Genomic DNA, 22,176 nt, shown 5'->3' with positions numbered 1-22,176 from the left:
CAGCGCAGCCCCGCTGCTGCCGACATCGCCGGCACTGCCACGGGAGGCTTCGGGAAACCCGGCTTTTTTTCTCTCTCTTTTTTTTCCCCTCTTTTTCTTTCCTCTTTTTTTTTTCCTCTCTTTTTATTTTTTCTTCTTATTTTGCGTCTTTTTTTTGGCCTCTTTTTCCCCTCTCTTTTCCTCTTCCCCCCCTTTTTCTTTTTCCTCTTTCTTTTCTCTTTTATTTTTCCTCTTTTTCCACTTTTTCCCTCTTTTTTCCTCTTTTATTTTTCCTCTTTTTCTATTTTTTTTTTTTTTTTCATTTATTTCTTTTTCTTTTTTTTCCCTTCCCGGCTTATTCCCCGCTCGCCTCCCCTCCCCTCCCCACCTCCCCTTTACTCAGGCGCTAACGAATCCCGGGACCGGAGCCGCAGCGGCCCCGCTCCCACCTCCCCGCCAGGCGGCCCCGAGCCCCCCCCAAACCCCCCCGGCTCCGGCACCGTCCGGGCTGCGCACGGCAGACCCCGGGCACGGGAGCCGTTTGGGGAAGGGGGCAGGAATTTTTTTTTTTTTAAAAAAAGCCAGAACTGTATATTTATTGCGCGATCCCGAAGTGCCACCCACTTTTTTTTCCCTCCCCAAATACATTTCTCCGACCCAAAGTCGATTTTTCTTTCCCGGGAGGGGGGGGAGCGGCCAGGGAGGGCAGGAGGAGGGCGAGAAGCCGGCTGCCAGGAGATGATGATTAATTCGTCTCAGCGGCCTGTTATCTGTGACATTGAACTGTTATTTCAGATAATGGCCATTGTTCGAGGCGGGGAGGGGGCAGAGCAGGGGAAGGAGCCCCTCTCACATCCCCACAGCCACCGGGCAGGACGGGGACCCGGCCGGGGGCTGGCACCGCGCGGCACCGGGGGACCCGCGGTGCGCCCCCCGCTCCTGGCCGCCCGCTGCCGGAGCTGCCCGGCTTTCCTTCTCCCTCTCTCCCTTTCTCTCTCTCTCTCTCTTTTTTTTTTTTTTTTTTTTTAATTTAGCCATAAATTGGACCGGCTCGAGCTATGAGCTGTTCTATTTTCTTCCTGTCAGGATGAGGGATTTGTTTTATGATGCATTGTGTATTAAATACAAGTAATCTGGGAAACTGATTGCTCGAGCCCATATAGCCCGAGCGGAGGCCCCGGAGAGGAGCCGGAGCCCCCCCCCTACCCCCTCGGCTTTACCACAAAAGGAGGAAACGCCGCTGGATAAACAAAAGGGCCTCCGGTACCGGCAGCGGGGCCGCTCAGCACCGGGGCTCCGCCGCCGCCGCCCCGCCTGCGGCCGCCAGGTGGTGCCCGGAGCCGGGACACGGAGCCCCCGCACCGGCAGCGGGGCAGGGACCGGCAGCGGGGCCGGCAAGCGGCCGGGGGCGGGCGGCTCGCAGCCCCGGCCCTCCCCGGTGCACCCTCCCGCCCCCCCCCCCCCCCCCCCCCCCACCCCGCGGGGCCGCTTTTCGTTTTGGGGTGAAAAACCCCATTTTTAGTCCGTGAGCCGCTCGAGGGGGCTTGGCTGGAGCGGAGGAGGAGGAGGAGGAAAACAGAGGAGGAAAAAGAGGAGGAGGAAGAAGAGGAGGAGGAGGAAGGTCCCCCCCCAGCAGATGCCCTGCACACCCCCGCGTGTTTTCCTTCTTTCAAGCCAGAGCCTTTGAAACACATCTGCAGCCTCTCCTCCCTCCCCGTGGACGGCTCGGTAGGCGCTTCGAGAGGCCCAAATATTTCCACAGAGTCCCTTTTGCAATTGTTTATTTAAAATAAGTCGCTATATTAGTGGAGGCAGTAAGGAGTTAGTGCTCGAGTCTGCTAGTAATTCCCACCAGGCTGTAAGCTGATGCCTCTTTTAAGCCTTTAACTTCATGGTCGTCCCAGAAGTAAAAGTTCTCATAATGGAGACCCTATGGGCATCGCGCATTCCAGCACATCATTAAAGCACAGCAAAGCAGCTCAGCCGAAGCCAGATGAAATAACTGCACTGTCCACTTTGAACGGGCTTCCCGTGGGCAAACACCGCCGAGGACAATGGGGGAAAAGCAGACGGGTCGCCGGCGGTTTTGTAGAACGCCGCGAACGCTCGCGTTAGGCTCCGGCGTTACCCGTGCGTTTATAGAGCGAGCCGCTTCGTAACCGCATTTTTAAGTGGGGTTTAATGTTATGTTTCTCAAGGTGACTAAACACAACACCGAGCATCCTGCCTAACGCCGTGGTGAGCGCTTCAAATCCTAGGCGAGCGTATCGAGCGGGGATGGGGGGGGAAGGAGCAGCGAAATAAAACAAACCCAGCAAACAGCAGCCCTCCGAGCGGCCAGACGCCCCAGGACAGACCCAGGAAAGCAGCGCCGAGCAGGGAAAGCGACACAATCGAATCCCCCCCCCCCCAGCCCTGCGCCGCAGATACCGACTTAAAAAATAATAATAAAGAAATCAAATCGAGCAAACCGCCGGCACCGCTGCCTGGCTCGGGGCGAGGAGCTGCTGTCGGCGCGCAGCCCTCGTGGCAGTGGCGGTGGCAGCCGGGGCTTCGCCACCCTCCCTGGCCCCCTGCCCTCCCGCTCGTCACCCCCGGCCAGAGGCAGCTCTGGAGCGAGGGAGAGGAGGAGGAAATTAAAGGTAAAAAAAAAAAAAAAAAAAAAAAAAGTAAATAAAAAATTTCCCTTGGTCTGGAAATGGGCCCAACTGAAAGCATGTTAATCTCCACCTCGGTAATTTGGTTCTTCTGGAGAAGACAGAAGCCCTGCTGCTGTGCCCTGCACTTCATAAATCACGGCTTTATGTGGACAAGGTCAGGGCACCTAACAGCTCCGACATGGGCCTTGCAGTGGCTCGGAGGGCTCCGGCATGTTTATTCTCTCGCACAGATCTCCGAGGAGCAGTCCAGCACGCTTCTAATTACTTTTGATTATTTTCATTTGCTCGGGTCAGGCTGGCTTTGCCGGCGCTGCTGGAGGGTGGGTTCCGCCCCCCCCCCCCCCCCCCCCGGCCGGGGGGGGGATGTGGGGGGGCTCTGCTGCCCCCCCCCCCCCATTCCTGGGGCTCCCCAAGCATGGTGCGAGGTGGCCGGGGGCTCTGGGGGCTCCCCCACACACAGTGGGGGTCCCTTTTTGGGGGTCCCCAGTGCCGGGCAGCGAGGGGCTGCTTGGAAATGGGGAGTGTGCGTAGAGCAACCACCCCCCCAAAAATACTAATTGCTTTGGGGGAAAAAATCAATTTAACAAAACGTATCCCCGTGTAAAATAAAATATAGAGAGTGGTGGATGTGTGGGTGGCCCCAAAAATGGCAGGATCCCTGCTGCTGTGGTGGGGAGGGGGCCGCAGACCCCAGCGGTGCCCAGCGCTGTGTCTGGGTCCCCTCTGCTCCTGCCGCTGTGTGCAGGCACGGTGGATATAGCCGGGATAATCGCACACGGCTGTGCCAGCCCTCAGCACACCTTCTCCATCAGTAAGACATAAAAATGGTCGGTGACGGGCGTGCAGCTGCCTGAGCCGAGGAGCGAGTGAATTTGCTCCTCGAGGAAGGTTTGGAAGCCTTGTGCAAACTGCAGCCATCCCTCGGCCAGGCGACGTTACAAAGCCCTGCTGCCACCAACCCCTGCCCGCGGCAGCCCACCACGAGGTGCCGGGGATGCTGCTCGCCCACCCTCCCGCTGCACGCCCGCTCCTTCCCCGGCCCTGCAACGGGAACCCCACGGGCAGAACGCTCCCCGTTTCCCTTCCCCAAGTCCTCCCAGCGGTTCCCCTGCCGAGGCGCGTGCTCTGGCGCTGGATGCCGAGCACTGCGGCTGTTCCCGGTTGCAACGTTCATTACTTCCATTACAGAAGAGGCTGGAAGCCTCCGAGCTCGGACCCTTCTCACGCTCCCGGTTACTGCCCGGCCGAGCCAGCCGGCTTTGGCACGTGCGTGTCCTGAGCCAAAAGTCACCTACAACACCCCGGGAAGCTCGCTTGTTTTAACACCTGCTGGGCACGGGGCGATTCAGTGCACCAGCTGGTTAACGTGGGTGCTGGCCTCCTGACCACCAGGAGCTGGGGGTTTTACCGCGCTTTTTTTCCTATTTTGAAAAAATAAAAAATAAAAAAAAATTCTGGAGGATCAGGGAAACTCCACCAATGACGCCCAACACGATGGAAAAATAGCCTGATTTTTTTTTTTAGCATGCTGCCACTCGCACTTGCTGCACCACAGCTGAACAAACCTACACTGAGCGTGTGCCTACTGCTGCTTCCCCCAGTTCTCTCCTCCTCGGGCCGAGCAGCGGGACCCTGCGGCCACGTGGACGTGGGGTGGCCGGAGGTTCCCGTCACATGCGGCAGCTCCTTCTCTGCCCAGAAACACAGCTTTTTGGCAGAAGCTGCTCTAAAAATTTGCAGAACTCTAGGAAATGCTCTCGTGACCCCGGAGGTGGCCAAGGAGCCTCCCCAGAAGGCGCCGTACCCAGGAGGTGGAAACAAGCAAAAGGATTTTGCAGGCTGCCTTTGGATCTAGGTGCATAAGAACTCAACAGGGATCCGTTAACTCTTTGCTCCCTCCAAATGTTTGATTTTCAGGGCTTTCCATTCGCCCCAAATCCCAGAGCCTGCTCTGGAAGATCTCTGCAGGCCTGGAGCCCACCAGGGCTGGCTCAGCACTGCCTGGGGTGCACGTGGCATGCACGGGGCCCTGCCCGATCCCCGAGCAAAGGGATGGAAACTGGGAAAGAACCGAACAGCCCGGGGAAACGCCAGGATGAAAGGGATCGGGAGGGTTAATGGGCAGAACTTAACACTGCACAGATTAATGTGATGCATGGCAGGTAATTCCATTTTAATAATCAATTTGAGCAACGACTGGCTATTTTCAAAGCATTCCTGTTGTAGCCAAAGTTTTAACTAGGCGTACAAGAGTGGACATAAACACCTGCGGACTTTATAAGAGTAAGAAGCAATTTATCACCCAATAAAAAGTCAAACACTCATTTTAAAATTTTCAGGTTCGCATTTGCTGTTTTAAACGTGCACGTGTGGATGGTTCTAGCACGAGCTCGAAGGAAGCGGGGCGTGCCTCGCACGCACACCACCTGGAAAACCTGCCTGCAGGTTTCTGTACAGCTTCATCCCACCGATGTTTCCCGTTAAACCCACTGTGATAAGCGACCGGAGTTGTCCAAAACCTGAACTAAAGGGCCTTGAAGTCAGCTGGCGTTGGAAATTACCGGGATTCGATTTTCAGATAAACCACAGAACTCGATGAACTAGCGTTGTTCCAGCTGAATTAACTCGTCATCCCTGGGAATGGCGGAGGAAAGCAGCACACCGTCCCTTCCTGCGAGGGCTCCAACCGTGACAATTCATCCTCGTCCTGCAGCAAGGGGAGAGGAGCCCGCTAAGGTCCCAAATCCCGCTGCCCTGCCGGCAGCACCCCATGTTATTTGCCCGCGGGTAGGAGCCGGGCAACTCTTTGTCACAGCCTCGTTACGGAACTATAAATAGGCTGAAATCCCGACAGCAATTCGAGTCACGCTCGTAGATAAGTCCGAGGACTGCAACTCAGGAACGCCAAGTTATTTGGCCCAGGGACGTGCTCGCAAGGCTGATCCTTATCCCGCAGGCTCCCGGTGGCAGGGCCGCAGAGCTCTCGGGGCGGGGGTGCCCGCTCGGCAGCCCAGGTCCCCGGTGTCGGCAGCAGGGCTACGTGCGTGCCCCTGCCCCGGAGCGGAAAGCAGGGTCCCGAGTGAACGCATGACCAGTAAATGCTTAACCTGCCGGGTGGTGCACGGCAGCCGGGCTCGGTGCGCAGCTCAAGTGCTTCTCCACATACATTAGTCACGCGTGGATAGAGGTGCAGCACTCATTTCGAAAAGGCTTGAGAGCTACCTGGTTTGTACAAGAGATCTCGGCTGGAGCAGCAGAGAAGGAGCGGCAAAAAAAGCCGCCACGTCCAGCACAGCTCAACATGTCCACAAAGCCCACCACGTCCAACAAAGCCCACCACGTCCATCAAAACCCACCACGTCCACCAGAACCCACCACCCCTCTATCCCAGATGAACCCCCCCCGAACACTAATTCTCCCCCTGCCAAGGAGGGGCGTGAAGAAGACAGGATTTCACTGGGGATCCTGCAAAGGTGCAGGGAGGGCACGGGCCAGCATCCCTCTGCCTGCCTGCTTGAGGAGCGCAGTAACGAGCAGCGAGGAGATTTTGCTTGCCAGGAAAACCTCTGGGGGAGAGGGTGGCTGGATGTATTTGATACAGGTGTCAAAATAAACCTGTTCTGCTAACCAGAAAAATGTGTGTTGATCACAAAGGGTTATTAATGAAATAGCTATGAACATCAGCATATCCTTGTGGCAGATTTCTTTCATAAATGAGTTGAACATTTTCCAATTTCAGGAAAGTGCTGCTACCTATAAACTTGGAAATTAAGGGCTTTTTCCCCTAAGACTTAGATCCCTCAGGGCACTTGTGTGCTGGCATGCATCCCTTATTTGCTGAAGAAATTTCAAACTTGGTAATTTAGCACCATACTGATAAAACAAAGGGGAAAATAAAGAAGTTAGGCATGTGTGCACGCGAAGGAGGAGGGAGGTGAGCGGTACAGCTCCGGGCATTTTTTTCCTGTGGCTTTTTTTATACAAGTCATGCTGCAGATTTTGTGTGAGATTCATAGAGAAAACATTCCCAAGATACGATATATAAGATGCATATCAATCCATAAACTGAGTCCTGCAGATGCAGAATGACCTGCAGAACTGAAATGAGGAGGCAGCCTGCTTTATAACCATTTTTCCATATAACTTATTTAAGCTTAAGACGCTGGGCTAAATCTGCCACCAGCAGAATTATGAATATTAGCATTATTAGCATTACAGCAGCACCTCGGGGCCCAGGCTGAAACAGGGGCCCTTTGTGGGCTGAGAAATTGCAAAGTCGAGGCTCTGCCCTGGCCGGCCTGCAGTTGGCATGGGCAGCAGGACGAGGGGAAGATCGGCGTGTTGTTTGGACAGATGGGGTATGGAGACTTGCTCATGGAGAAAATCAGCGACAGGCTGGGAACGAACCTCGTGCAGTATTTTCCCATAACTTTCCTTCTCCGAGAAGCTGCTTTTTACTTCTTTTCCTGTGCCTCTACTGAGCAGAAACTGCCGTCTCCCCGCTGGTGCTCGCGGCTTCCCATGCACAAAAAGGGGGAGCCTGCTCCGTCTCTGCCAGCCAAAACAGCTCCGCGTGTTTTACTATGGCTCATCTGTAGCAGAAGTTGTACTTTATCACCTTTTTTTTTAGCTAGGAAAATATTTGAACGTTGGAAATGAGACGTTGATGCTTTGGAACACATCTCTGAACATAAGCACGTTGTGCTGCTTGGTGCTATAAATGGAAACTCCTCCTGTAGAAGGAGGTTTGGAGAAGATACACAAAACTCCCTCTTTTGAGGGAAAAACGTAAACTGGAGTTCACGATGTCATGCTGCAAGCGTCCCCAGTCCCCGGGGTCAGAGGGGGGACAGCATGCCCAGAGCTCAGCACCGGCCTCCCCTGAGCCTCAGCAAAGGGCTGGAAAATGCAGCAGGGGCCGGGTATGGGCTCAGGGCTGCTGCAGGTCTGGGGTCCTTATGAGCCAAGTGAGGCACGTGTCTTCAAACAGGTATCTTCCTAGAGCAAGAACTTCTGCTATGGAAAGAAGAAACTAAACTGGTTGAATGATTTATAAAATTTGAGGCCTTCACTCCAAAATACCATTTATACGTCAAGAAATGCACCCAGCAAATATAATCCAGGAAAGGAAAACGAACGTCACCCATCTGTGAGTGAAGATGGGACGTGCTGCAGTGGAAGTTAAAGACAAGGCTTGCCCGTGTCTGACCATGAACCGGTCTGAAGCCTCTTACACCTGCATTCAGCTTCTATTTCCCTCGGGTTTTTGGTGGCCACGTTTGGTGCTGTCCCGTTGCAACGCCTGTCGGTAGCAGGGCAGCCACGGGACACACGGGAGGTGCAGTGATCCTGAGCGTGAGCCAGGCCAGCAGCAAAAGCGAATGGAAGCTAGAATGAAAGGTGTATATTTTCAGAAGAATTTGTAGTGTTTGGACTCCAGCTTTGGATGGCTCAAGAGTATTCTGCAAGCCAAAAATCTGTTCTTTGGTTTGGGTTTGTTGATTAAATGTACTTGTTACCAAGAACTTCAAGCAGGAAAAAATTTAAGAGAGACTTGACTAAGATATTATCAGTTTCAGCTGCAGCGCAGAGCTCAAATGCAATAGCTCTTTGGATCTCAAGGTATTTCTACTGACTGCTGTATAATCAGCATGTTGAATCTGGGCACTCTTCAGGCACAGTTATTTGTATGATATATACAGATCGATACCTATTGATTTTATAATTTTGATGCATCTCTATGCAGTGATTCAGTTTCACATCATCTTATTTGTCAAGCTCTTCTCCGCACCTTTCCTGCCAAGCTCCCCACTGCTTCCAGGCCAATTCAGGCAGGGTCCCACTGCCATCACCCCCTCCAGCCCCCGAACACACATCTGCTCACATCCCTAAGAGTTTTGTGCGCGGCTCCAGGGTCGTTAGTACGTGAGGATAAAGTTCATAAACCTCCTGCACAGATGCCACCGCCCCGCTGCTGGCTTTGGAGCCACGCACAGCTCCACAAGGAGCCTTTGCTCCCCCATGGGCAAGGCACCTGAGTATTTTTCACCTAGTGGCCGTGCCTTCGAAATTCCCCCTTGTGCTGGCTTACGGGGTGGGCAAAATTTCCCGTTGGTATAGAAATGTCTTCATAGGGAGCTCCTGGGGTCCGTGCTGGCACCTGAAGGCCACCCCTGCTGCAGCAAGCAGCAGAACAAGCCGAGCAGCTGGCACACAGAGCCTGGTGCTGATGGATTAACAGCGAGCTGCTTGACACACTGGAGGAAACCAATGTCATTGCTACTGCTGGCAAGTGCGTCAGGGAAATCCTGTGAAATTCAATGGGTTGCACATATGCAGATGGTAGCGGATTACAGATCCTCAGCGATGCCACCGTGCCCAGTCAGGGCTCACATCAGTTGGCACCAGGATAAATTGTGCCTGGATGCGTGAGAGATTCCCAGCTGGACTAACCACGATTTAGTAGCTCCCTTCTGCCCCAAACTCCAGCTACCTGTGGCCAACGAGGCCCCCGGCCACACGCTGCGTCCCCCCAAAGCTCCGCTGCAGCCCACGGGAACAGGATGTGGAGCAGAAGCGGTTAAGCACAGCAGCCGAAATTCATGTGATGGATGGATTTAAGGCAAACAGGAAAACTTCTTTATGCTCAAAATGCCCCACAAGAAGTGCTGGACTCCATTCTAATGCAACAGTTTGGGAACCAGCCTGCAGAAGGGACCAAAGGGAGCTAGGATGTACATGGCCATGGCATGGAAGTTATTAGGGTGAATACCTCCTCAAAGGAAAACAAAAGGGCTCGATGAACACCGAACATTTCAGGGGGGCAAACACACTACAGCAGGATGGAAAGCATGAGCTAATTACAAAGCAAGCCCAATCACCATGCAAAAAGAAATGAGTTCACAAATAGCTTTAGCTATCATGTTAAAAGCACCTCTAGGAACAGAAAGATGCTATGCTGAAAACCAGAGATCTAAAGAGCTGTTCTTACACATCCATTACATTTTCTGAGCTGTCTCGTTCACTTTTTGAAGTTCTGTATACATGATACAGCAAGGCAAAACATTTTATGTACCGTAAGAAATTTGAAACAATGTTTAATGTTCGGAAGATAAAGTTAACGAAACTACATATAGTTGACTTTTTTATTTCTCTATTTTATGACCTTTCAGGAACTTAAGAGTAAGAGGAAATAAGAAGGAAGGACAAGCAACCATACACAGCTGCTTGCTTTTTTCTACGTGCTGATCTGAGCCCAAGGCAGAAATCATAATTAAAAATGTTTTCTTTTGAATGTCTAAATAGGTGCTGGCGAAACACCGATGGTACAACGTGTTTGGGGATGGAAAGCATTTGCTCCTCCTGCACTTATCAGCAGTCACGTTACGTGGTTTTCAGATTTTTCTTCCTGAAAATACAGAAGCTCATCACATCTTCACAACTGTTTGGCAACCATTTTCCTGCTATTTCTGCTTTTTTTAAAACCAAAACCAGCTACAACTCTGACGCCCAAGAACTACTTCTGTAAGCACCAGGCAATTCATATTTTCCCTCTATTCCTTCCACGTACCCTTGGTCTCACCATTTCAGATGACATTGGCAGCAATAGTTACCGAATATACGGGGCAGAAGCAGAGGTTTCTGCTCTGCAGGATGCCAAAATGCTCGCGATCCAACTGCTCCAGCACACGGATGCCACAGCACACACACAGACACACAGAAAACCCACTTCCTAACCTGAATGCCCATTTCAAAATCAGACAGGAGCAAGTATTGATACTAGCCAGGCTGTGCTGAGATCAGAACAAAGCGGTGTATGAAGAGCTGCTCATTTCCCTTGGAAGGGGAAGGCAAGTAGAAAAAAAAAGAGTAAACGTGATTGATGCAGAGCTCTAGAACATGGTGTAGATCGCTAATGGATTGGCCTAATGAACAGAAAGTTGACATCTGAGTGGCACAAACTACACTGAAGCTCGCATCTTGCCAAATCCTACATTAGATGAAAACGTGCTTAAACTGTCAGATTGCTACTGTAAAAGTCTTTTGCGGTTAGACTTGTACGCTACAGGTGAATAGAGGGCCTGGCAGACAGTAAACAGTTATTTCTGCTGGTTTCAGTAAGGCAATGCAAGAGAAATGGCAAGAATATAGGAAACGTTTTATGAAATGTATTTCACAAATACCTCAAATGAGTAATCATCGACCTTTGTAAAGTCCTAGTGTGTGCTCTGGTCATAAGGGCTATATTCAAATACCTTTTGAACATTTCTTAGTGATTTTACTATGTTGTTGCCGTTTTTATTTGGTTGTTTGTTTTTAATTTAGAAGTTTCAGTGAGGTTCACTATTACAGCCCTGCAGACCTAATATCTGTAATTTAGAGGTAATCTAAGCAATCTGAAGGGGCTTTAAGTGACAGAGCATGTACCTGTGGCCCAGGTTCATGCGGTCAGGTTCATTTCTGGTACAGCTCCCGTGAACTTTGCAGTGCTCTTTTACATGGGAAGAGTTTGCAGCTGGATGGATTCGTTCCTGGCATGAATTTCAACGACAGAATAAAGCTCAGGTACACCTGCTTGGCACCCCTTGACCAAAATGAAATCTAAGTGGAAGAAGATCAGTGAGATGGGGGAAACCTGGTGGTGTTTTGAAGGGGGATAAATCTATGACATCTCCTTAGCTAATGTTATGAGTGGCTGCATTACGGGAAGCGTACAACAGGCTGGGGGGGTGCCTGAAGCCGGGTGCCAAGACCCAGCTCCCCCCGCCATGCATAAAGCAAAGGCTGTGATGGCAAAAGCATCAACAAACAGAAAAAAAATCACGCTCTTTCAGAAGCTAATTCATGACCCTCAGTAATCGTCCGCTCGCTTCATTGAAAAAATATTCCAAACACTTTATGAAATTAAACTCTGCATGGAGCTCACATCCTTCATGTCCTAAAAGGCAGATGGCTCCGGGGTGGAGCGGGCAGCCCGTGCGGGAAGTGAGGGACGTCGCTTCCAACTGGAAGCCTGGCAGATGTTCCATGAGCACTTCAGGTGTACATGGAGTCAACATCTGAGCCCTTCAGAAAAAGATCTTTAATGACCCACCAGCCCTCGGAAATTTACCCGAATGTGTAGGAGCACCTCTGTGCATGGAACCATTGAGCAGGTTTAACGCCAGTCTGGGGAAAGTGTCACCTCCTGGATCACGAAGGATGCTTCCAGTAACAACAATATTTTCCCAGGAGGTCCCCCAGCCAAAGCCTGCCTTGGCCCAGCCCTGCTTGAAAGATCTTCCAGGGCTGCAGCACAAGGTGGTATGGCTGGAGACCAACTCAAGGCATTATTTTATTTTGTTTTGGTTAGCAGAGTTGATATTTGGTCAAAGGCTTCTAGCTGTGAAATGATGAGGAGCTGCCAATTCCTAAGCTAAACGTTGTACATTCATATCCTGCTACCACTAACTCCATTATGATTAGTCGGGAGTGAACTTAGAAGGTTTAGAAATAAGGTTTGGATAAACATCCCAAAATTTTGGATGCTTATCTGAGCCTGACCCAAACCCCCTGAGTATGCAGAATGGAGCTGGAAATCTGGCAAGAATGTTAATTTCCACACTTTTCATTTCTCTCTTGAAGGCTATATTTGCAGTTTAAGAAATTTCCTTTAATTGGAATTAGCATAATACATTATTTCCCTGTGGTGAGAACAGCTTTTCTGTAGTTACTCCGATTGTTTGGACTTTGTCCAAGGAAGTACAAAAGGGGATGAAAGTGAACACAAAAATCCAAAGTAAGTAGGTGAACCAAACTCTTTAAACCCCCACAAAGGGGTAGATTTTTCTTAAAACTTACCCCCAAATGAACAACTTTGTCCAAACCTAAAATGATGCCCTATAGTTTTAATGGTGCCTCCATACAAGAGATACCTGTGCCCCTTTCATGAACATTTGATAATGCCCCTTCTTTTCTCGGGCATATCACTGCTTCAGAGAGCATCTTATCCGCTTAATTTCATTGTTTCCATGTTATCAATAAATACACTCTGCTATGCTATATAATCTCATAAAATCTGTGGGTATTCGGCCCTCCAAAGCTGCAAGTTTTGAGTACAGATTCCATTTTTCCATAACTCTTAGTTCCACATTTTAAGAAGCCAAACTTTTTTCTTTTTCCAAATTAGCCCCTTTGCATATCAGTTTGCAATACGAGGTGCATTTGGAACTGCAAAAGTGACCTTCCCAGGCACTTTCCACATTATGGAAAATCAGCCCTCCCTCCCTCCCTCCTGCTTCTTTTCTCTGGGCTCCTAAATAGCAAACCAAAATAGCAGCAGTCTGTGCATGCGTGTTGTGGGGGTATGAGCCGGAATATGTTTAAATTCGCACAGATCCGTAAAAACAAATGTTTGATTGCATTTAATAACAAGTGGCCAAAATAAGCATTGACCAAAAATGACAGTTACCCAACGCTCACAGGGAAGAAGAGCAAAGCCAAGTGCCGTTCCATGACCACTCGCTCGGTACTCCGAAATCAGTCCTTTCCCCCTGGATTCCAGAGCATGGCACCTACCACACGCACCAGACAAAAGCAGGCTCCCTGCCCTCTCCAGGAGGAACGGGGCTGAGCTGCCCAAGCGAGGAGAAAATGTCACCCAGCCCGAACACAAAGGACAAGATGGTATCTTGCTGCTGGCCCGGTGAGTCATGTACCAGGAAAAACGTATTTAGCTATTCCTGGGCCTGACAGCAGCACAGAGTCCCCAGGAGAGCGCAGATGCTGCGTGCACCGCCGGGGAGGTGCCAGCCCCTCCTTCCCCCAAACAATGGGGCTGGGGGGGACGTTTGTGTCATTCACGGGGCTGCAGAGGACAGCAGGGCCAGAACCCCGCAGGAGCCAGCCCCACAAGTAGTTAATTAACAGGGCTGTTTAAGACTGGTTGCGCCCAGTTATGTTCTCCATGCACGAGGAGAAGATGAAGACAGGGAAGAGGAGTGGGAAGGGCCTGAGGACCAGCCCTGGGCTGGGGTCCCAAATCCTGCACCCACAGTGCTCCCTGGGGCACCAGATTTTCACTCAAGAGAGGACTAACCACTTAAATGAACCTTGTGCTCTTCTGGATGCTTCATTTTTTGCTGTGTAGTTGGAAGAGTGGGACAGGAAGGCCTAAGGCCCAACCCAGACCTCACTTCTATTGGAGGACCCGCTGGTTCCTTGGGGTCAGAGGGTCCTCTTTCCTCTTGTCAGGAGAGGGAATTCTGTGACATACATTGGTCCCTGTAAGGCTGTGTCACAGGGACAAGCACCCAAATAGACGTGAAATTGAGAGAGAGACCTGGGGGAGGGCGTGTGCCACCAAGAGATGACGCAGAGCAAAGGTGAAGGCCGTATTTTGATGTCAAATTCTCAAGGAGGAACTGAGAACTGAGCTGTGGAATAAAACTTTTCTTGAGAGAGACAGAAAACAGAGTTTCAGAAACATGCAATACAGAAACCGTTTCAGAAAACTGCTAAGTTTTCATTCTGCGCTGTTTGTACCCAAAACATAAAGCAGCTAGCAGTAACAAGAACAAAGTACCCCGTGTGTGTCTGGCACGCCTCTGGAAGCAGAGGAGGTGCCTGCAGCACACTGGGGGTGTCAGAGCCTGACCAAAGGCAACAAATAGGGAGATTCACTGCAAAGACACCAAAAGCAAGTGCGCGAAGCGCAGAGCAGGGGAATAAAATATTTCCATCGTGAAATCCTGACCCCATCAAAGGCAATACAAAAACGCTGATTGCCTTTAGAGAGAAGGGGAACAATTCAAGTGTTTGTTCAGCAGGCAGAGAGGGAACATTACCCGCTGTACAGCCCGCAATAGGCCCTGCGATAAACACGTTATAAAACAGATATTTGCACAGAACTCCTGTTGCTTACAATGGGCAGCGCTACCAAAAATCCTCTGGCAAAGACGAATGTGTCTGTGTGCCGCAGGGCAGCGTGGGCAGGAGGATGGTGCCTCTCCCATCTCATCATCCTGCACCGGGCATTCTCCTCCGCAGTTTCTCCTCTCATGCTAACAGAGCATTATGGTTGAGTTCATCAGATGGTGTTAGCTGGTGTCACCCTGCTTAACAGCACCGTAAAACCAACGGCTCAGAAGGGCTTGTCACCACAGCCATGGACTTTATAAGTACAAGTCTGAATAAATATCTAACTGTTCACACCCTTTCCAAAGCTCTGGAAGAGGAACACGCTGAACCAAGGCACTGGTTCGGGCCTGAAGCGGCACTGACTGCACACTGAGAGGGAAAATGGAGCTCGGATGGACAGTGCCTGCTGCAAGGAGCCGTGGCTTCGTCGCCGTGCACCGCTGCGTGTGGTGGGGAAACAGCAGCAAGGAGGGACAGAAAACCTCAGACAAGTGGGCTGGAAACAGAGGGCATTCATAGCCTGTACTACCTGACCAAAATGCTATCAAAAAGCATCATTTCCAGTAGAGTCAAGACAAAGTGTCTCCCACAAGCATCTCCCAAGCGTCCTGGTAGGGCACAGAGCCCCTCCAAAACAGGCCCCGGGCCCAGCTCTGTGTGCAGAGCCTGGGGCTGCACGCTTACACACACTGCATGAAACCAGGCCAATTTCTGTTCATATACAGAAGTAACAGAACCTGCAGATCTACTGCGATTTACTTTGCAAAATTCACATGAAAAATAATAATCAGGCATCACACCATTAACCTTCATTGCCCAACAATAAGCACCAAAGCGCAGCACCCACACGTTTAAAGGACTTAGTTTCTATTCTTCCTGTCAAAGTACCAAAAACAGAGGTAATTTCAGTAGGGAATTATTGCAGTCAGGTTGTGTGAGATTCACTCTGATACTCTGAACGATGTGTTAAATGATGATTTCCAACACAGCCTGTAACAGAAAGTTTGCCTGGAATGACATTTGTTGTGGCACCAGCGGCCGCTGGAAGATGAATTCGTGTGCACACTTAGAGCACCTGCCTGCAGAGGTGTTGCAGATAAGTTCTGCATAAGCAGATGACAACACCAGTTTTGCAAGCAGTCTCAAACTGAATTTATGCTCCAAAGAAGAAAGGAGAAGGCTGTCCGCAGCAATTTCTCCACTGCTTTCACTAAACATATGCAGCCAAGCTGTCAGTTGTTGTTATTAAAAGTTGCACGGTGATTTCTTCAACAAATAACTATCCTTTAGCAAAGCAGCTCACTCTGCTGTGGTTGCTTGCAACCTGTTTTACTTTCAGCTGCCCAAGTTTTGCAGAACTGCTTCTCCTTGCTATGTGGTTGTGAGTGGTGACATTTATAAATGAATATAATGTTTGAAATGGCATTCAGACCTATTTAAGCATCTACACAAACAAAGCGTTGATAGTCGGAGATTAGCAGAACACTGATATAAAGATAACCCACACGAAGGCTGCGGAGCAGTGATGGATTTGCCCTCTATTCTTTCCCCTTTGTTAGGGAAGCCTTCATAGTGAAGTCACTTCTTTACCCTGCAAACAGTCAGCTCCGGGTTTACCTCTGTGTTGTCACACAAACATGACAACAGTGTCCTCGTCAGCCCTGCAGACCGCTGCCACCTCCCCTGGGGACAGTGGTCACAGGCAGAGCCACTGGCCCCACTCCTCACCATGTTTTGGGACTGGGACCTTTGGCTTTTGGGGAAATTAATTCCTCTCTGGGACACTGAGCAGGGTGTACAGAGCCCGTGTTCTCCTAGGTGAGAGTGTTTTTGTCTCGTTTGCAGTGCGTGGCTTCCTGGCCTGCAGACTGGGCTGGCTCCCACCCCAACCCCAGCCCCATGGCACGGCACGGCTTGGCTCAGCATGGCATGGGCCAGCTGCCAGCCTCTGCTCCGCAGCCCTCTCCCAGCCTCTCAGCAGGGCAGGCTCCCTGCTTATCTCCAGCCCTGGGAAGCCAGCTCAGGAAGCTAATCGGGCAGGAAACTACTGACTTTTTTTAAGGTTCATTTTCTGAAAGTTCCTCCGGCTCTCACGAGCTGTGCCCGGGCAGCAGGAGAAGGGCACGGCTGCTCCCTCCTGTTGCTGCCCGGGCATCGGCTCCGCTTGGCTGCCCTTCCCCTATGGATGCCTTTCCAAGGCTGCTCACGTGGGTTTGGCCCCTTGTGTTTCCAGATCATACCTGGCTGCCTGCAGACTGCCTTTGAGATGGAGAGAAGAGGCCGAGCCTCCCAATGGACGTGTTCCTGGCACTGCCCCCAGTGGGCTCAGACCCTTGCCCAAAGAGCCGGCATCTTCTGCCTGAAGCCTGGGCAGGTCTCCAGCCCATCACCATAACCAGCAGGATGCCTTTCACCAAACCGCACCGGTTTCTAAGGCATGAAAATACCCCCTCCAAGTGGGAAGAGAGTGTTTTGCTTCTGCAGACTGCCCTGATGCTCTCGAGATGCCAACAGAGGCACCTGTCAGACCCTGGGGATCACCACGAGCTTTGCAGGGCGAGGTGGGCTCCCACCAGCACACTACATCCCTTGCTTCACAAACGCCCAGCGGTGGCCTGGATGTCAAATCCAGTTGTGCCTGAACCGCCTGCTGCGTTTCAGCTGACTTACAGCCCAAACAGGACGCGAGTCTGACTGCCCCAGTGCTTTCTTTGCTTTCAGATGCTTTTTTTCTCTCTCTTTACCAGTTTTCCATTGTCTGCCATTTACAACATACCCGCAGAGGTACAAAGGCATACACTTACCTCTCTTTCCTATCTAAGCTACTTTAAATTGAAGGCCTAGTGCTGTTTCCATTTGGAAAAATGTTTGCACAGGCCATTTACAAGGCCTTTACAAGCCAGCGTATGCCAAGACCTCTCCGATTTCCAATCTGCTGCGAGCCTCACGGGCATGAGGAGGAAGGAGCTGGCTCGCACCCCTGCGCCAGCTGGAGGACATGGCCACCAGGCACGGGCTCAGAGGACAAAGGGAAGGCCAGAGGCATAGCATCAATTTGCAGACAGAACCAAAATCTGAGGTTTGCTGCCACTTCTGAAGTCTTCTCGCACGGGCATGCTCGGAGCCTGGCTCCTGACGGTGTGGGTTTTGAGCTCTTGCCTTCAAACAATTTAGATGGGATCAATGGCAAAATGAACACGTGTACTCATTAAGTCCTAAATATGTCTGAAAAGATACAATAAATGCATACATCTCTATAAATAATGGCATAAATCTCTTAGTATATTATTACAATTTATTTCTTAGCTTGCTACCACTCTCACTGTGACGGTTCTCATCCTCTCACACGTAAATGACCTTCTGCAGTACTGCTGGTCAGGCGAGCGGCAGTGCCAGGTTTGCAGCAAGAAATCATCATCTAACGGCCTCAGCGGGGGCTGAAAGCCAGAACTCGCTGCCAGTTACTGTTGGCTTGGTGTGGTCTCTCCTCCCGTGAGCACCCCATGCTGCCACGTGGAGCCAAGGCTGACCACAGGGGTGCTTTTGGGAGAGCGGGGAGGATGCAGGTACCAAGTTCACACGGTTTTCTAAGGGGCGCTTGGACAATTCTTGCCTTTCCATGCCAGCCTCCTTGGGTGGAAGGACACTGCAACGATGGGCACGTGAAGCAGGACGCCAGGAGGAGGCAGGCTCCCTGCAGGAGGAGAGCAGGTGGTGACGTGGGAGGGTTTGGGGGCAGAAGGACCAAGGAGGGTGCATGGGGAGAGCAAACAGGGCTTTCCCCAGGGACACTCCGGGCTGCACTTGATGGCCTCACAAGCACCCTGGTGCAGCACACGAGTGCATGACAAACCTCAGCCCCTCGAGATTAGCGATAGTTGGGAAATGCTGTTATCGCTCCCCACGAAACTTCAGGAGCCCTTCACAAAACGTCCCCCAGATTCCCAAGGGCTTTCAAAGAGCGTTAGATTTTTCTCTGGTGTGCCTAAATTTTCCCTTATCCCACCCAACCGTGGCCATCAATGGCCAACGGGGCTCTTGTTTTCCTTCGTGTCCAGCCAGGTGGGACCTCAACCTTTGGCTCAGCAGCTTCACCCACTGCGGAGATGCCGCTTCTTTTTCTCTGTCTGATGCTCTTTGCTGAAATTGGGGTTGGGGATTTTCCTGCTGACAGTCAAAAAGCAATCTCCTTCCTCGCAGGGGGTCAGTTTAACTACACGTCACCGTGCCAGACGGTGAGCGTTAGCACCACCCAGTTTCATTAGTTATCAAGGGCTAAAGTTACACCTCGAACATTCATCAATCAGTAGGAAAAAATACGCATCAAATTAAAACTCCCAGCGAACTCCAACACCTAAGGGCTTTTTCCTTTTACAAATGACATTTTCTTCCACTGAAAACAGAACTACTTGTGCAGGTGGTTTTTAAACACAAACAGCTGCTCCATGGAAATGCAGGCAGGGAAAATAATTCAGAAAAAAAAAAAAAAGTGAAAGACAAAGCCATGGGTGTGGAGCAAGAATCTATACTGCCCCGATTCCCAGGGAAATATAGGAAGGGAAGAGAAACCTCAGATATAAACAGTAAGTGGAATTTCCATTGCACTGGTCCCAATAAACACACTGGCTTTAAGGGAAGAAAAATGGGATCAAGGGAACAGGCAGAGCTAGTCGGTGTTGCGATGGAAAGCCTGTCTGAGGGGTGCAGCTCGTAAAAAGCTGCTTCATCTTTCAGTGTCAGCACAATGCCCCGCTGTATGTTAAACTGCGTTATCAGCTAGGGAAGCAGACCAAGGCTGGGATAAACATCACTAGATAGCCAGGTTTTTGTGGTCACGGCTTACTCCTGCCTTTCCAGATGGTTCCTCCTTTCTTTTTGCTTCATTTCAATCTGTCCATCTTTTAAAACACCCTATGGGAAGTAACTGTTTCCACCACTGCCATCATCATCTCAAATCCCAATATAACAGTTTCTGGGTAAAAAGTACTAAAAAATATATATATATTCTAAGTTGTTATACTGTGGTCAGGCTGGGAGGTGAACTACCCAAGACCACCCCAGAAGGGTTTATTATAAGAGGTGAAATTACCCAAGGATTTAGAATATTGCTGCTCTTTTATTATTCCACCACTTTGACCAGTAACATCTCTGGACCCTCCACTGCCTCCCTCTTCTGTGCATCCTGTCAAGCAAAAATTACCAGCTTCACTTCCAGGACACTTTGAGCCGTAGCCCCTCTCCGTGTGCCATCGCCGTGTAGCCGCACGGTGCCGGCTCCCCTCCAGTGGCTCACCGCAGGGATCTCACCCAAAACGCTGCTCCTTCTCCAGCCCTGCCCTCCACCCGGAGGAGGCTCTCCCTGCAAACACCCACACCTATTTCCCTGTGCTCCTTCCAGCTCTCCTTCAAATTCCTCTCTGGATTCAGAAGGATTAATCTCATGGTATGCTACAACTGCTGTCAAGATGACAACTCTCAGTTTCCTCCTCTCTTTCGTGTACACATCTATTAGTGCTCCCTTTGGCTGTAAGGCCCCGTGGTCTCCTGGCTTCTGCCATCCTCATGGTGAAGCTCCCAAATCGTGCGGAGTAAAGAATGAAAAAAATATTGCATTAACCATTTGCTTACATGGGAGGGTTGTGAGCTCAGCTAACACAAGTGGGCCCGCTGCCATATTCCTATCTGAGCAAGTATAATTCCATTGCAGTAAGAACCCCAGAGCGTTCCTCGTTACTTTTCCTGGTGCCAACAGTGTATGAAATACATACAGAAATGAAGATAAAGTCTCCACCTTAGGAACTGCATTCCAAGAAAATGACATGACCAGAGGAGAGGTACAATGAAAGCCAATCTGATGCTAGCGAAGGCACATGTGCAACTTGTTAGTTCCACCATTATTTTCCTTTTCTCTGTACCTCTATTGTGTTACTGCTCTTTGGAGGCAAGGACTTTGCAACAGGGTGAGCCCTTTTGTCAAACCAGATGAGACCAACAGCATCCCAGCCTGGGAAGGAGCGAGTGCCGGACAGCCCTGGAAGGTGTGCAATCCCTGGAGCGGACAAATCAAAACCTTAAGCGTTCGGGAACGCAGAGCAGTCAATTGCAATATTAACGCGCTGGTACAATGATTAAAGTTTGGCATTACACATATTTTCAGATGTACTGACACTTCATTCTCATAAAGGCCGGCTCAGTTATGTTTGATTTGTATTAATATCCTATAATGTGAATATATTTGCTCAAAATTGCTTAGTAGTAAATCTCTATCTCAGAAAAAAGCTTGTATTTATTTTTAGTATTCATGAATTGCACGGTATTGGACAGCATATATTTAACGCCTCTGAAGAAATCCACCGGTAACTTTTGAAAGGAACACCTTTATATATCATTATGGACATTGTTTCCTTAACAGTTAATCACACACTCTGTAATCATGTGACTTTTACCTTAAGAGAGAAAAATGAATGACTCTTTAGCTTGAAATGAAAAGCCCTCTACTTGACCTTTCAATGTGAAAAACCACGTAGGGCCAGGTCCTGAGGGTGCTGAGCACTCTTGGCCACATGCTGAGGACCCTTGGCTTCCCCTGCAGTCGGCAGAAATTGAAGGCATTCAACAATTTGCAGGATCAACCCTGTAATCACTAAAAGCTCTCTCCAGAGTGATATAAATATGGACAGTCACTTCGCAGATTTAGGCCAGCATTAGGGTTACTTTAAAACCAAAGCTGTCGGGGAAAATGTTGGATCTATGATATGACTTTGAACCCAGGTCACTAAAATCTTTCCCGACGCAGCATCTTCTTTGGGATTCTTAAGAAAACTAAACCTGCAAAGACAAATATTATGGCAACAAAAATAAATGCGCAAGTTTTTAACCTTTTCAGGGAAAGTAATTCCTTTATTGGCTGCAGCTAAAACTTCCTACCTTTCTTTCCCTTTTTGTTGTATCTGTGAGTAATTTCTTCAGTCACATTGTTTATAAGAAGTGAAGTTATTCGTAATCATGCCTTAAGAGTATGTACACAAACTGGACATCCTAATAGAGCACTATGTATTAAATTCCTGATTGTTTGACATAAATTCTCTCTCTTTCTTTTACTCAGACAGGAAGCTTCCCATTTATTTACGAATAGGTTAAGACCCTAGTCATGTTCCTAACCATGTTCCTAAGTGCTAACATATATTAAGTAAATTTAGAGCCTCTTCTGCATAGGAAACAAATTAAACTGGTTAAACATGGAGAAAGACTAAATGTAATCTATCTTTTGTCATGTTTATGATATCGGAACGCATCTTATATGAATGTTCCAATTTGGCTGTTACAGCAGATGGGCTGCTTATGATAAACCACAACTACAGACAGAGAATGTGATAATATAAATCATAAAGAAGATAAATAACGAAATTCTTTGAAATAACATTGGTTAAATATTTAGACATTTGGTTTCTGAGCTTGCTTGCCCATACAAAACAGCATTCTCTACCAACAGAAAGAAATGCTCGGAACAATAATTATATTGGGTCAACTAACGAAGTCTGGGGGAGTTATTTGTGTTTACGGACCTCTCTGGATTTAAGCATATAAAAGTTGCATCGACAGGGAAGGTACTTGCTCTGAGGGGGACAGTCTGGTATGA

The 22,176-nt window shown here is 49.7% G+C and overlaps 1 protein-coding gene across 7 annotated transcripts in view; it reads right to left on the bottom strand.

Annotated features, from left to right (window-relative positions):
• The window catches only part of MECOM (MDS1 and EVI1 complex locus), a 313,650-nt gene that overhangs the window by 47,828 nt on the left and 243,646 nt on the right, over window positions 1-22,176 (bottom strand). The window lies entirely within an intron of this gene.

The sequence above is a fragment of the Oxyura jamaicensis genome, chromosome 9 (genome assembly GCF_011077185.1).
Source record: "Oxyura jamaicensis isolate SHBP4307 breed ruddy duck chromosome 9, BPBGC_Ojam_1.0, whole genome shotgun sequence".
In the NCBI taxonomy this organism is placed as follows: domain Eukaryota; kingdom Metazoa; phylum Chordata; class Aves; order Anseriformes; family Anatidae; genus Oxyura; species Oxyura jamaicensis.
Note: the sequence above shows the minus strand (reverse complement) of the source record. Positions and strands in the feature narration are given on the sequence as shown.